Raw genomic sequence first — 14934 nt, 5'->3', positions numbered from 1 at the left:
TGGAAAAAAAATTATACACCATGTTCTGTAAAGTTTAAGCTCAATACTTTATCTTATCACTTTTTATTAGAATAACCATATACGTATTAAGCTTTCTAAGTTGATCTATCATTATCTATGAAACATGTAAATAAATTATAATGAGATTGTAAAAAAAAAAAAAAGAATGATGTCCTCCAGATCCATCCATTTGCCCAAGAATTTCATGAATTCATTATTTTTAATTGCTGAGTAGTACTCCATTGTATAAATATACCACATTTTCTGTATTCATTCCTCTGTTGAGGAATCTGGGTTCTCATATCAAGGTTCTTTCCAGCTTCTGGCTGCTACAAACATAGTGAAGCATTTGTCCTTATTACAAGTTGGGTCATCTTCTGGGTATATGCCCAGAAGAGTTATTGCTGGATCCTCCTGGAATACTATGCCCAATTATCTGAGGAACTGCCAGACTGATTTCCAGAGTGGTTGTACCAGTTTGCAATCCCACCAGCAATGGAGGAGTGTTCCTCTTTCACCATATCCTCACCAGCATCTGCTGTCACCTGAATTTTTGAACTTAGCCATTTTTACTGGTGTGAGGTGGAATCACAGGGTTATTTTGATTTGAATTTCCCTGATGATTAAGGATGTTGAACATGTTTTTAGGTGCTTCTCAGCAATTTGGCATTCCTCAGTTGAGAATTCTTTCTTTAGATCTGTACCCCATTTTATAATGGGGTTATTTGATTTTCAGAAGTCCAGCTTTTTGAGCTCTTTCTATATATTGGGTATTAGTCCCCTATCTGATTTAGGATTGCTAAAGATCCTCTCCCAATCTGTTGGTGGCCTTTTTGTCTTATTGATGGCGTCTTTTGCCTTACAGAAGCTTTTCAATTTAGTGAGGTCCCATTTTTCAATTCTAGATCTTACAGCACAAGCCATTTCTGTTCTGTTCAGGAATTTTTCCCCTGTACCCATATATTTGAGGCTTTTCCCCACTTTCTCCTCTGTAAGTTTTAGTGTCTCTGGTTTTATGTGGAGTTCCTTGATCCAATTCGACTTGAGCTATGTACAAGGAGATAAGAAAGAACCAATTCTCATACTTCTACATGATAACCACACATTGAGACAGCACCATTTGTTGAAAATGCTGCATTTTTTCCACTCAATGGTTTTAGCTCTTTTGTCAAAGATCAAGTTACCATGGGTGTGTGGGTTTAATTCTGGATCTTCAATTCTATTCCATTGATCTATCTGTCTGTCACTGTACCAGTACCAAGCAGTATTTTCACTATTGCTCTTTAGTTCAGGGATGGTGATTTCCCCATAAGTTCTTATATTGTTGAGAATACTTTTCTGCTATCCTGGATTTTTGGTTATTCGAAATGTATTTGAGAAACGCTCTTTCTAACTCTATGAAGAATTGAGTTGGAATTTTGATGGGGATTGCATTGAATCTGTAGATTGCTTTTGGTAACATAACAATTTTTACTATGTTGATCCTGCCAATCCATGAGCATGGGAGATCTTTCCATCTTCTGAGATCTTCTTTAATTTCTTTCTTCAGAGGCTTGAAGTTCTTATCATACAGATCTTTCACTTCCTTTGTTAGAGTCACACCAAGGTATTTTATATTATTTGTGACTATTTTGAAGGGTGTTGTTTCCCTAATTTCTTTCTCAGCCTGTTTCTACTTTGTGGAGAGAAAGGCCACTGATTTGTTTGAGATAATTTTATATCCAGCTACTTCACTGAAGCTGTTTATAAGGCTTAGGAGTTCTCTGGCAGAATTTTTAGGGTCACTTATATATACTATCATATCATCTGCAAAAAGTGATATTTTGACTTCTTCCTTTCCAATTTGTATCCCTGTGATCACCTTTTGCTGTCGAATTGCTCTGGCTAGGATTTCAAGTACTATATTGAATAGGTAGCGAGAAAGTGTGTGGCCCTGTCTAGTCCCTGATTTTACTGGGATTGCTTCCAGTTTCTCTCTATGTAGTTTGATGTTGGCTACTGGTTTGCTGTATATTGCTTTTATTATGTTTAGGTATGGGCCTTGAATTCCTGATCTTTCCAAGGCTTTTTATCATGAAGAGGTGTTGGATTTTTGTCAAACGTTTTCTCAGCATCTAATGAGATGATCATGTGGTTTTTGTCTTTGAATTTGTTTATATAGTGGGTTACGTTGATGGATTTCCATATATTAAACCATCCCTGCATCCCTGGGATAAAGCCTACTTGATCATGAAGGATGATCGTCCTGATGTGTTCTTGCATTCGGTTTGCAAGGATTTTATTGAGTATTTTTGCATCGATGTTCATAAGGGAAATTGGTCTGAAGTTCTATTTCTTTGTTGGGTCTTTATGTGGTTTAGGTATCAGAGTAATTGTGGCTTCATAGATTGAATTGGTAGAGTACCTTCTGTTTCTATTTTGTGGAATAGTTTGAGGAGAATTGGAATTAGGTCTTCTTTGAAGGTCTGATAGAACTCTGCACTAAACCCATCTGATCCTGGGCTTTTTTTGGATGGGAGACTATTAATGACTGCTTCTATTTCTTTAGGGGAAATGGGACTGTTTAGATTGTTAATCTGATCCTGATTTAACTTTGGTACCTGGTATCTGTCTAGGATATTGTCCATTTCATCCAGGTTTTCCAGTTTTGTTGATTATAGCCTTTTGATTAGGATCTGATAATGTTTTGGATTTCCTCAGGTACTGTTTTTATGACTCCTTTTTCATTTCTGAATTTATTAATTTGTATACTGTCCCTGTGCCCTCTAGTTAGTCTGGCTAAGGGTTTATCTATCTTGTTGATTTTCTCAAAGAACCAGCTCCTGGTTTGGTTGATTCATTGTATAGTTCTTTTTGTTTCCACTTGGTTGATTTCAGCCCTGATTTTGATTGTTTCCTGCTGTCTACTCCTCTTGGGTGAATTTGCTTTCTTTTGTTCTAGTGCTTTTAGGTGTGCTGTTAAGCTGCTAGTATATGCTCTCTCTAGTTTCTTTTTGGTATTACTCAGAATTACGAGTTTTCCTCTTAGGACTGCTTTCACTGTTTCCCATAAATTTGGGTATGTTGTTGCTTCATTTTCACTAAACTCTAAAAAGCCTTTAATCTCTGTCTTTATTTCTTCCTTGACCACGTTACATTGAGTAGAGTGTTATTCAGCTTCTCTGTGAATGTTGGCTTTCTATTATTTATGATGTTATTGAAGATCAGCCTTAGTTCGTGGTGACCTAATAGGGTGCATGGTATAATTTCAATAATTTTTGTATCTTTTGAGGCCTGTTTTGTGACCAATTATATGGTCAATTTTGGAGAAGGTACCATGAGGTACTGAGAAGAAGGTGTATCCTTTGTTTTACGATAAAATGTTCTGTAGATATCTGTTAAATCCATTTGTTTCATAACTTCTGTGAGTTTTACCGTGTTCCTGTTTAGTTTCTGTTTCCAGGAACTGTACATTGATGAGAGTGGGGTGTTGAAGTCTCCCACTATTATTGTGTGAGCTGCAATGTGTGCTTTGAGCTTCACTAAAGTTTCTTTAATGAATGTGGCTGCCCTTACATTTGGAGCATATATATTCAAAATTGAGAGTTCATCTTGGGAGATTTTACCTTTGATGAGTATAAAGTCCCCCTCCTAGTCTTTTTTGATAACTTTGGGCTCAAAAGTCGATTTTATTAGATGTTAGACTGGCTACTACAGCTTGTTTCTTCAGATCGTTTGCTTGGAAAATTGTTTCCAGTCTTTTACTCTGAAGTAGTGTATCTCTTTGGCCCTGAGGTGGGTTTCCTGTATGCAGCAAAATTTTGGATCCTATTTATGTAGCCAGTCTGTTAGGCTATTTTTTTATTGGGAAATTGAGTCCTTTGATATTAAGAGCTATTAAGTAAAAGAAACTGTTGCTTCCTGTTATTTTTGTTGTTAGAGTTGGCATTCTGTTCTTGTGGCTATCTTTTTTTAGGTTTGTTGAAGGATTACTTTCTTGCTTTTTCTAGGGCATAATTTCCCTCCTTGTATTGGAGTTTTCCTTTTATTATCCTTTGAAGGGCTGGATTCATGGAAAGATATTGCGTGAATTTGGTTTTGTCATGGAATACTTTGGTTTCTCCACCCACGGTAATTGAAAGTTTGGCTGGGTATAGTAGCCTGGGTTGGCATTTGTGTTCTCTTAGTGTCTGTATAACATCTGTCCAGGATCTTCTGGCTTTCATAGTCTCTGGTGAAAAGTCTGGTATAATTTTGATAGGCCTGCCTTTATATGTTACTTGACCTTTTTCCCTTACTGCTTTTAATATTCTATCTTTATTTAGTGCATTTATTGTTCTGATTATTATGTGTCAGGAGGAATTTCTTTTCTGCTCCAGTCAATTTGGAGTTCTGTAGGCGCCTTGTATGCTCATGGGCATCTCTTTCTTTAGGTTAGGGAAGTTTCTTCTACAATTTTGTTTAATATATTTACTGGCCTTTTAAGTTGAAAAGCTTCATTCTCATCTATACCTATTATCCTTAGGTCTTCTCATTGTGTCCTGGATTTCCTGGATGTCTTGAATTAGGATCTTTTTGCATTTTTCATTTTCTTTGATTGTTGTGTCCATGTTCTCTATGGAATCTTCTGTACCTGAGATTCTTTCTTCCATCTCTTGTATTTTGTTGCTGATGCTCGCATTTATGGCTCCTCATTTCTTTCCTAGGATTTCTAACTCCAGAGTTGTCTCCCTTTGCATTTTCTTTATTGTTTCTACTTTCATTTTTAGATCTTGGATGGTTTTGTTCAATTCCATCACCTGTTTGGTTGTGTTTTTCTGTAATTCTTTGAGGGATTTCTGTGCTTCCTCTTTAAGGGCTTCTACCTGTTTAGCATTGTTCTCCTGTATTTCCTTAAGTGAGTTATTAATGCCCTTCTTAAAATCTTTTACCAGCATCATGAGATATTATTTTAAATCCGAATCTTGTATTTTGGGTGTGTTGGGGTATCCAGGACTCGCTGTGGTGGGTGTACTGGGTTCTGATGATGCCCAGTGGTCTTGGTTTCTGTTAGTAAGATTCTTTCATTTTCCTTTCACCATCTGGTCATCTCTGGTGTTAGATGTTCTAGCTGCCTCTGGCTGGAGCTTGTTCCTCCTGTGATACTGTTAGCCTCTGTTAACACTCCTGGGATTCCAACTCTCTCCTGAATCCCAGTGGTCAGAGCACTCTCTGCAGGCAAGTTCTCCTCTTACAGGGAAGGTGCACAGAGGTCTGGAGATCATAGTCACCTCTTGGCTGAAGATGAATGCCCAAAGGGACTCTGTCCAAGAAGCTCTGTTTCTTCTGTGGCCCATGTGCTCTCCTGCACGGACTGGTCTCTGAGAGACTGGGGATACAAGATGATGCTCTCACCTGAGTCCCAGGGTCAGAGCCTTCCCTGGAGGCCCATCCTCCTCTAGCGGGGAAGGTACCCAGAGGTCTGTGTCTCAGCTTTGCCTCCTGGCTGAGGATGAAGGCCTGAAGGGATCCTGTCCAAGAAGCTCTGTTGCTTCTGTGGACCATGTGCTTTTCTGCGAGGACTGTCACTGAGAGACCTGGGATACAAGATGGCGCTCTCACCTGAGTCCCAGGTCAGAGCCCTCTCTGGAGGCCGATTCTCCTCAGTGATCCTAAGATCCTGGGCATGCTAGGGCTCCTGCAGCCATGGAGAGTACTCTGGAAACTGTGAGACTGCCTGCCTAGTTAGAGCCCAACGTGGCGGGGGGCTGGCTCTCACACGAAAGAACCTCAGCTGCTGGGTGGGTAGGTTTCCTGTGTCCCTGTTCCTGCTGGCCCAAGCCCCTCTGGATTGTTTTGAAACAGATGTTGCATTCCAGTCACCAGTGATCCCAAGATTCTGGGTGTCCTAGGGCGCCTGTGGCATGGAGAGTCCTCTGGGGAACTTGGGACTGTCCCACTCTCTCTGTATTATACATACAGTAAAGGAGGTGATCTCTCAGCATCCCATTCCTGACACTGTACCTTCTACTTGGTGCCCTGATTCCCTACATCTATCTCTGTGGAACCACAAACCCAAATTAACCCTTTCCTTCATACAGTGCTTTGGTCATGGTGTTTATCATAACTACGAAAGGTAACTAATATAGGCAGAAAAGGCATGTACACTTAAAGCTAGAAATGTCTGCTGGAAGAAATTAAGAAGACCTAAATCGATAAAAAAGCAACCCATAACTGTAGGTTGTAAGAATTAAGATTATTAGAAATGCCAATAGTCCCTAAATAGCCCATAGCTTTCTTGAAATCTTTATTAAAATCCTAATGTTATTTTCTTCAAAAGTGGAAAAAACTTATCTAAATAAGTAACATAGACAAACTAATTTTAAAAGGAAGAAGTTTAGTTATTACCATGACATTCATGATGCTATTGCACAGGTAGGCATATCTTGCTAATCAAGTCAATATTGTACTTTCAGGCTTCACATCTGTCTAAGACTGACTTTTATTCTCCTCTGGTAGCACACATAAAATCTTCCAGAACGATTACAGCTAGTCATTGGAATGAAAGTTCTAGGTCATTGAGAGATTGATTTTTCCACGTTCCTTGACTGAAGTATGTAGAATCTTCAACAATAAGGTCTTACTGGTAAGTTCCAGAGGGTCATCAAGAGCACTAGAAATAGCCTGTAATATTATGGTGTCTATGAAAGTTCACTGGCCAGCAATCCCAATAGATGTATCTCAATCCTGACACTGAAATTTTTTATCTGTTCCCCTGTGATGTCTAGTAGAGGAATTACTGCCAATCACAGGGTAACTGTGATTTAAAGTCCTTTGTATATGTGTGCTTGTATTTGTGTTGCCTTCTACAGTAGTGATTTTTCATATGACTTTTTCAGAAAATATTTAGTGTTAGTTACCCTTCATCCCATTACATTTTCTGTCCTGTCCTCTCATCTCTCAACCCATTTAGCACTTCCTGTTCCATTATTCCTCTTATCCCCTTTGTATTGCTCTGTTCTTACTTTTCTCTCTTAAAAGAGTTCTTTCTCTATGGCTGCTTGCACATTTACTTACCTTTCTGTGTATTCCAAATGGAACACACATACCTAATATTTAAAGCTAACATCCATAAATAAAATAAATCATGTTTGTCACTTTGGATCTTGTGATGGTTTGTATATCCTTGGACCAGGGAGTGGCACCATCTGAAGGTGTGTCCTTGTTGGAATAGGTGTGACCTGGTTGGAATGGGTGTGTCACTGTGGGTGTGGGCATAACATCCTCATCCTAGTTGCCTTGAAGTCAATCTTCCATTAGCAGCCTTTGGATGAAGACATAGAACTCTCAGCTCCTCCTGTGCCATGCCTGCCTGGATACTGCCATGCTCCCACCTTGATGATAATGGACTGAACCTCTGAACCTGTAAGCCAGCCCCAATTAAATGTTGTTTTTTATAAGACTTGCCTTGGTCATGGTGTCTGTTCACAGCAGTAAAACCCTAACTAAGACAGATCTCATCATGTTTATAATGTTTCCAGCTCAATCCATTTACCTATTGTTTTGTGGATGGATTAAAGTCCTACTCCACAAGATACCTAGCACCATGATCAGGGCCAAGAACATCTGACTAGATAGGTTGTGAACAATACAGGAGAGTGTACTACTATTATTCTGATAAAAGGAAGTAATATTAAAACAATTCCTAAAGACTTATTCATTATACCCATATATTAGTGCCACAGACTCAAACCTATTTAGAGAACTTTTTTTTAGGGAATACAAAGGGACATTTATTTGCTTTATACTTGATATTTTGAGTATCTTACTGGTTTATCAGTCAAGGAAGGCAAGTGCTTGTTCAAGAAATATTATTAAGAACCTATTAACCATCTAGTCTACCTACAAAAGACAGTCAATTCCTCATTCAATTACCATCTGGAAACACACGACTCTAAAACATCTGTTAGTGACAACATATTCTTCCTAGTTGAGAAGGGACAAGCTGATATTGCAGAACTCAAAACAGAGAAGGAAAAAATAGTGGCTCGTCATGAGTGTTAAAGTACTCTGAATGAGGTAGGAGAGACAAAGTGACATTGTATATAGATATCAATTAACACAAAGATCCACAACTGGTCAATGTACAGAGAATATGTGACTGATGAGTATTCAGCCCTAAATGATATATTTATATCATATTCTCCCCTCTCAAGCTTCAGGAATCATTATGGAATAATGAGAAAAAGATTCTTAGAGCCAAAGGTAGAGAATGTCTGCAAGAAAACATATTTTCCTAGACACAATGTGGTAATTGCACATATAAACTCAAAACAGATGTGATAGCAGTATCAAGACCTCAAAACAAACAAAACCCTAGCATGTAAGAAGGCGGGACGAAAGCACTACTCCTACCTGAGCTGTAATTGGTTGCTGCTATTATACTTAATACTATTTTACCATAAAAAGGAATGAAATATGATATCTATGGTACAAGTTAAATTTTAAAATATTATTCTGAGTCAGTATAGTCACACATAAAAATTATATATTATATGAATCCATTCATATGAAATATCTAGAATAGATAAACTCAGAGAAGAAAAGCAAATTTGTGAATTTAGAGGCTTAACAGATATGAGTTTTCCATTGAGTTGTTGAAAATAATTTATGACTAGATGGGCATTATGGTTGCACCCATTTTAAATGTAAAGGCAATCTACTTTGTGATGTACCAAAATATGTCTTTTACATTACCATGGTGGAATGCATATACAGTAAAAATCATAATACACATTTTTTAATTCAGGCTACCAATATGTAGTATGATAATCTCTTTTTTGTGATATTCAGCAGTAATATTGAGCTCCATGACAGCCCTGCAATCATGGCGACAATAAACAATCTATACTCTTCAGAGTTCTGTTCCTACAAAGTTATTAAATTAGCATGTATTAAATTCATATTTGACTTATGAAATTTTAAAATTACCATGAGCTTAATAGGATGCAACCTCATCATAAATGATGTACTCAATGCTGCTGAGCTGTCCACTTTAACAGGATTACTTCTATATTATGAAATTTTTGCATCAGTCTGAAAATAACTTATCCTCGAACTCAGAATTTTATACAGGAAAAGAACCAATATAGTGAATATATATTACAAGGGAAATTCACTAGATTGGCTTACCCAATTCATGCTGGGTCATATAAGTGGCTATCTGCATGCTAGGCAGTCTGAGACCCTAGTAATTTCTACAGTAGCATACAAATCTAGATGTCTCTACTCTGGCCATACTCTGGTGCTGACTCCATGAAAGATTTCTGGAGAGTCCTTGGTCTTTAGGATGCACTATAAGGCTGAAGAAACTGGGTTCCAAAGTCAGTGAAAATGGCAGCAATACAAGTAGATATAAAGGTACTTACCAGCAAGAAACCAAGGTGTGTATGAAAAAGAAGTACTGTTTTCCCCTTGGATCCCTTTATATGTATATGGGATACATATACATATACATATACATATACATATACATATACATATACATATACATATACATATACATACATGGGCTGTCACCAGAGTGTTCTGTCTGTTCTTGAGGTATTTTCTCCCTATAGCTAATCATTTAAAAAACATCTTATAAAGTCACCTAGAGGTGTATAAAATGGATGTCATTTATTGTAAAGTAGACCTACAATTAATTGCTTATGCCTTTATCATTACTTTCTTGAATATGCAAAGGTATTATTACATCAGTGCAAACATTGCAGGGGGGAGTTAAAAACAAAATAATCCTTAAAACATGTTTTGTGCTATTGTTGAGTTCATAATGTAATTCAAACAATATGGGCATAAAATTTTTCAATACTAGTGAACAAATGGGCCAATCTGAAAAACATAAACACAATGGCTGTGTGTGGTTTTCATGAAAGATAGCCATAGTGTGTGCTTTTTATAGTTCCTCAGTAACAGGATCAGTAGCATTACTTTAGTAAAGGAAGAAATTCATTATGAAAAAAATTTCATATGATTATATAGACTGAAACATTCATAGTTTTCAAGCTGGAGACAGAGAAGCTAATGCTACAGACATCCCAGGAAGAGAGCTAATAATTTGAATTTCTAATGTCAAAAGAAAGCTGTTGTAGTACCTAAAGTAGAAGTGCAGGAGGCAAAGGGACATATTCCCTGCCTTTTCTATCTTTACATCTCTAAGATCTACACTGTTCTTCCCTCCCCACCCCCTAGTCTCACTTGCATCATTGTGCCCGAAGTGTGTTGAAAAATCTCAATACTCATTTCAGAACAACTGAGCAGCAGAAATAAAACAGGAAGCCAGTCACCATAAATTTCAACACCTCATTTGGTAAAGAGGAAATTGAGGCCCAGAAGACATAGTGATTTGTGTGAAGTTTTAGCAAATGAGCAGGAAAACACACAGTTGATTTTGAGAGGCCAGACCAGTGTTCTTTTTTTTTCCCTCTAGCAGCATTGCTCCTCTGCAAACTATCAGCAAAAGTTCAGTTACCAGAACAGGCTCATTAGCACAACATCCAAGCTACTGAGGGAAAGACATTGTCCAGAAGTCAGTCTTAGAGAAATAGAGGCAATTCGAATTCTCATTAGAGTAACTATTACCACTTTGCTATATCCAGATCTATTATTGCTCCTGCAGAGGACTGGGGTTTAAGTCCTAATCCCATCATTGTGGTTCTGTAACACCAGCTCCAGGGTATCTGCTGCCTTCTTCTGAAGTCCACAGGCACTAGGCATGCAAGTAGTACATAGACATACATACAGTCAAAATTCACATCCATACATCACTAAATCTAAATGAAAATTTAACACTGAATTGTTTCACCATATGGAGAAGAGACAGCAAAAAGAAAATAGTATTTCCAAGTTTTGTCACCATCCACATCCTCCAGACTGCAAACCTTTTTATAAGTACAATAAAATCAATATTAAAAACATATAAAAAGCACATAATGATAAAAGTCATCTGTGGTAATACAACTTCACATGACATAGACTGCCAATACTAAGGTACCTGTCACATCTGAAAAGTACTGCTTGTGGCAGAAAGAGTTGTAATATGTATTTTCTCTCCACCTCATGCCAGAGCTACAAGGTAAGAAATTATAGCTTCAATTACTACTGAGGAAATAAAATCTTGGAAAAAAACAAATAACTCACTGAAAGTCAAATAATTAGTGATTGAGTTGACATTTAACCCCATGGTGCACAAAATCTGCAACCCCACAGTTTCCTTTGGTATTACATTACTAAGAATGGGTAAAATAAACAGTTCCTCAGAGTCAGAGAACAAATGTAACACAGACGATGTGAAATGGTCTCTTTGACAGAGTAAGTCTTGATTCACTATATTATTCTAATGAAAATTTTGATATCTGCAGCTTATGATAATTATGCCATGATTTTCCATGTGAACTATTCCTACATTAATAAGCTTTTAAGGAAACTAAGAAGTGATTTTTAATTGGAATATTATAATAAAGAACCTAAAAATATGTGTTATACCTTCATGGGGAAAATCTCATGGGCCTTCACGATCAAATATAAAGCTATAAGCAATAATTGACTACTAAAGAATGCAGAATTAATCCTCCCTGGGGATGAGCCTCCTAATTGGTTATCAAATACAGGTGGTCAGCCTTAAAATACAAATGGACTCGGCAAATCATATTTATATATTTATTTGTATATATCTTTCTTTGTGTATAACAATAATAAAGAAAAGAAGAATATGAATTATAAACGAAATGGGAGGACTGACATGGGAGGGGGTTGGAAGGAGTGGAAACAGAAGAAAGAATGATATAATACTATACCAAATGTCATTCCTGAAAATCTACATATAAAAAACAGACTGTGAAGATTGTACTTAATGTTTATGGGCACATGCATATATGTAATATATGCAACAATGAGGAAAGCATATGGATATGTGAGAGTGTTTTGGAAGTGGAAAAGAAGAAATAATACAAATAAAAATAAAACATTGTAAAAGGAAGAAACTAAACCCCAAAAAGGAATTGTGACACACTGAAGATCTCAAAGTGACCTTTCTTTAAAATGTTGATATATGGATATTGTTTATCACTCCATTTTCCTATATAGAAAATGCTGTCTTAGGTAGATCAATGGAACAGAATTGAAGACCCAGAAATGAAACCACACAACTATGGTAACTTGATCTTTGACAAAAGAGCTAAAGCCATCTAGTGGAAAAAAAGACAGCTTTTTCAACAAATGGTGCTAGCTTAACTGGCGGTTATCGTGTAGACAAATGCGAATCGATCCATTCTTATCTCCTTGTACAAAGCTCAAGTCTTAGAGGATCAAGGAACTCCACATAAAACCAGAGACTCTGAAACTTATAGAGGAGAAAATGGGGGAAAAGCCTCGAAGATATGGGCACAGGGGAAATATTCCTGAACAGAACAGAAATGGCTTGTGCTGTAAGATCTAGAATCGACAAATGGGACCTCATTAAATTGCATAGCTTCTGTAAGGCAAAAGACACTGTCAATAACACAAAAAGGCTACCAACAGATTGGGAAAGGATTTTTACCAATCCTAAATCTGATAGGGGACTAATATCCAATATATACAAAGAACTCAAGAAGCTGGAATCCAGATAATCAAATAACCTCATTAAAAAATGGGGCACAGAGTTAAACAAAGAATTCTCAACTGAGGAATACCAAATGGCTAAGAAGCATCTAAAAACATGTTCAACATCCTTAATCATTAGGGAAATGCAAATCAAAACAACCCTGAGATTCCACCTCACACCAGTCAGAATGGCTAAGATCAAAAACTCAAGTGACAGCAGATGCTGGCGTGGATGTGGAGAAAGAGGAACACTCCTCCATTGTTGGTGGGATTGCAAGCTTGTACAACCACTCTGGAAATCAGTCTGGCGGTTCCTCAGAAAATTGGACATAGTACTACGGAAGGATCCAACAATACCTTTTATGGGCATATATGCAGAAGATGTTCCAACTGGTAATAACAACACATGCTCCACTATGTTCAAATCAGCCTTTTTAATAACAGCCAGAAGCTGGAAAGAACCCAGATGTCCTTCAACAGAAGAATCGATTCAGAAAATGTGCTACATTTACACAATGGTGTACTACTCAGCTATTAAAAACAATGAATTTATGAAATTCTTAGACAAATGGATGGATCTGGAGGGTATCATCCTGAGTGAGGTAAACCAATCACAAAAGAACTCACATGATATGCACTCACTGATAAGTGGATATTAGCCCAGAAACTTAGAATATCCAAAATACAATTTGCAAAACACATGAAACTCAAGAAGAAGGAAGACCAAAGTGTGGATACTTCCTTGTAGGCAGCCGGGCGCCTAAAAGATGGCGCTGGCCTCCAGTACACCGTCGCCATAAACAACGCCACTGCGCAGGTGCTAGCCCAAATCTGGTGCCAACCCCTCCTGAGCGGGTGCATACAAATCAATGTGCCGGCAGACTGACCAATTCCAGGAGGACACATAGCTCTCCCCAGTGCTGGGGTGTATATAAGCAGTCCTCCCTGGTTTTCCCAGGTTCCCGTAGCATCGAGGTGTTCCTGAAATAAAGAAGGCTGTTGAGAAGAATCCCACCGTGTTGTGTTTTTCTTGCTGGATGAGGTAAGCGCAACACTTCCTCCCTCTTTAGAATGGGGAACAAAATACCATGTGGAGATCAGAGTGAAAGCACATCTGAGTGGATGTAACAGAAGGAATCATGGCTGCCAAACTGAGTCTAGTTTGTCTTGGCGTTAGCAATTGTAGGAGCTGTGATAAACTCTGCTTTATATAGTATGGATGCTGGGCACAGAACTGTCATCTTTGACCTACTCACTTTCTCATCCTTTGGGTACAGAAATCAATTATTTTTGACTGCCACTGCCAACCATGGAATGTATCAGTCATTACTGGAAGCAAAGATTTGCAGAATGTCAACATCACACAGTGCGTTCTCTTCCTGCCAGTAGCCAGCCAGCTTCCTCGAATCTACACCAGCATGAGTGAGGACAATGTTGAGCGGGTGCTGCTGTCTATCACCAGAGATCCTCAAAGTAGGTGGTGGCTTGGTTTGATGCTGAATAGTTGATTACGCTGGTCTCCAGGTAGGTGAATGATGACCTCACAAAATGAGCCGCAATATCTGAGCTCATCTTTGATGACCTGTCCTTGACAAAAGGAGTTCACAGGGGCAGTAGAAGCCAAACAGGTGGCTCAGAAGGAAGCAGAGATAGCCAGATTTGTAGTGGAAAAGGCTGAGCAGTAGTAGGCAGCAGCCATTATATCTGCTAAGGGTGACTCCAAGGCAGCTGAGCTGATTACCAACTCGCTGGTCACAGTAGGTGATGGCATGATTGAGCTGTGAAAGCTGGAAGGTGCTGAGGACATTGTGTACCGGCTCTGCCGCTCTGGGACCATCACCTACCTGCACTCTGTCCTCCTCCAGCTACCCCAGGTAGGCCTACCATGCTTCACCTTCTTGCGCCACTCAGACCACCTCAATCATTCTGAATGATGCCTTCCTCTCCTCCACCCCAGAAACCACTTGAAATTTAATGATTGGCTTAAAGTGAAGGAAATAAAAGAAAAATCACTTCAGATCTCTCAACAACAATAATAACAATAACAATAATAAAAACAGAGCTGGAATCCATAAATGAATCTATAATAGAAACAAACAAGCAACGAATCACAATATAACTGATGTTTATAATAATGACTTCAAGTGATCATGAAAGCAGTTCATTGTTCACTACACTTTTAAAGAAATTATTACATTTCATTTGTAATTGGGAGTGCAGCAATGTGTATATGGAGTTTCAATTCCTAGCACCTACACAAAAGCCAGGCACAGCAGGCACCTGTAACGTCAGTGGTGTTGAAGCAAAGGGAAGGTTCTTTTCATTGGGCATCTA

The 14934-nt window shown here is 38.2% G+C and overlaps 1 pseudogene; it reads left to right on the top strand.

Moving 5' to 3' along the window:
* On the top strand, positions 13688 to 14633 carry Gm14834 (predicted gene 14834; annotated as a pseudogene).

This window comes from Mus musculus, chromosome X, assembly GCF_000001635.26.
Source record: "Mus musculus strain C57BL/6J chromosome X, GRCm38.p6 C57BL/6J".
In the NCBI taxonomy this organism is placed as follows: Eukaryota; Metazoa; Chordata; class Mammalia; order Rodentia; family Muridae; genus Mus; species Mus musculus.
The sequence above is the reverse complement of the archived record's forward strand: the minus strand, read 5'-3'. Positions and strand labels throughout refer to the sequence as shown.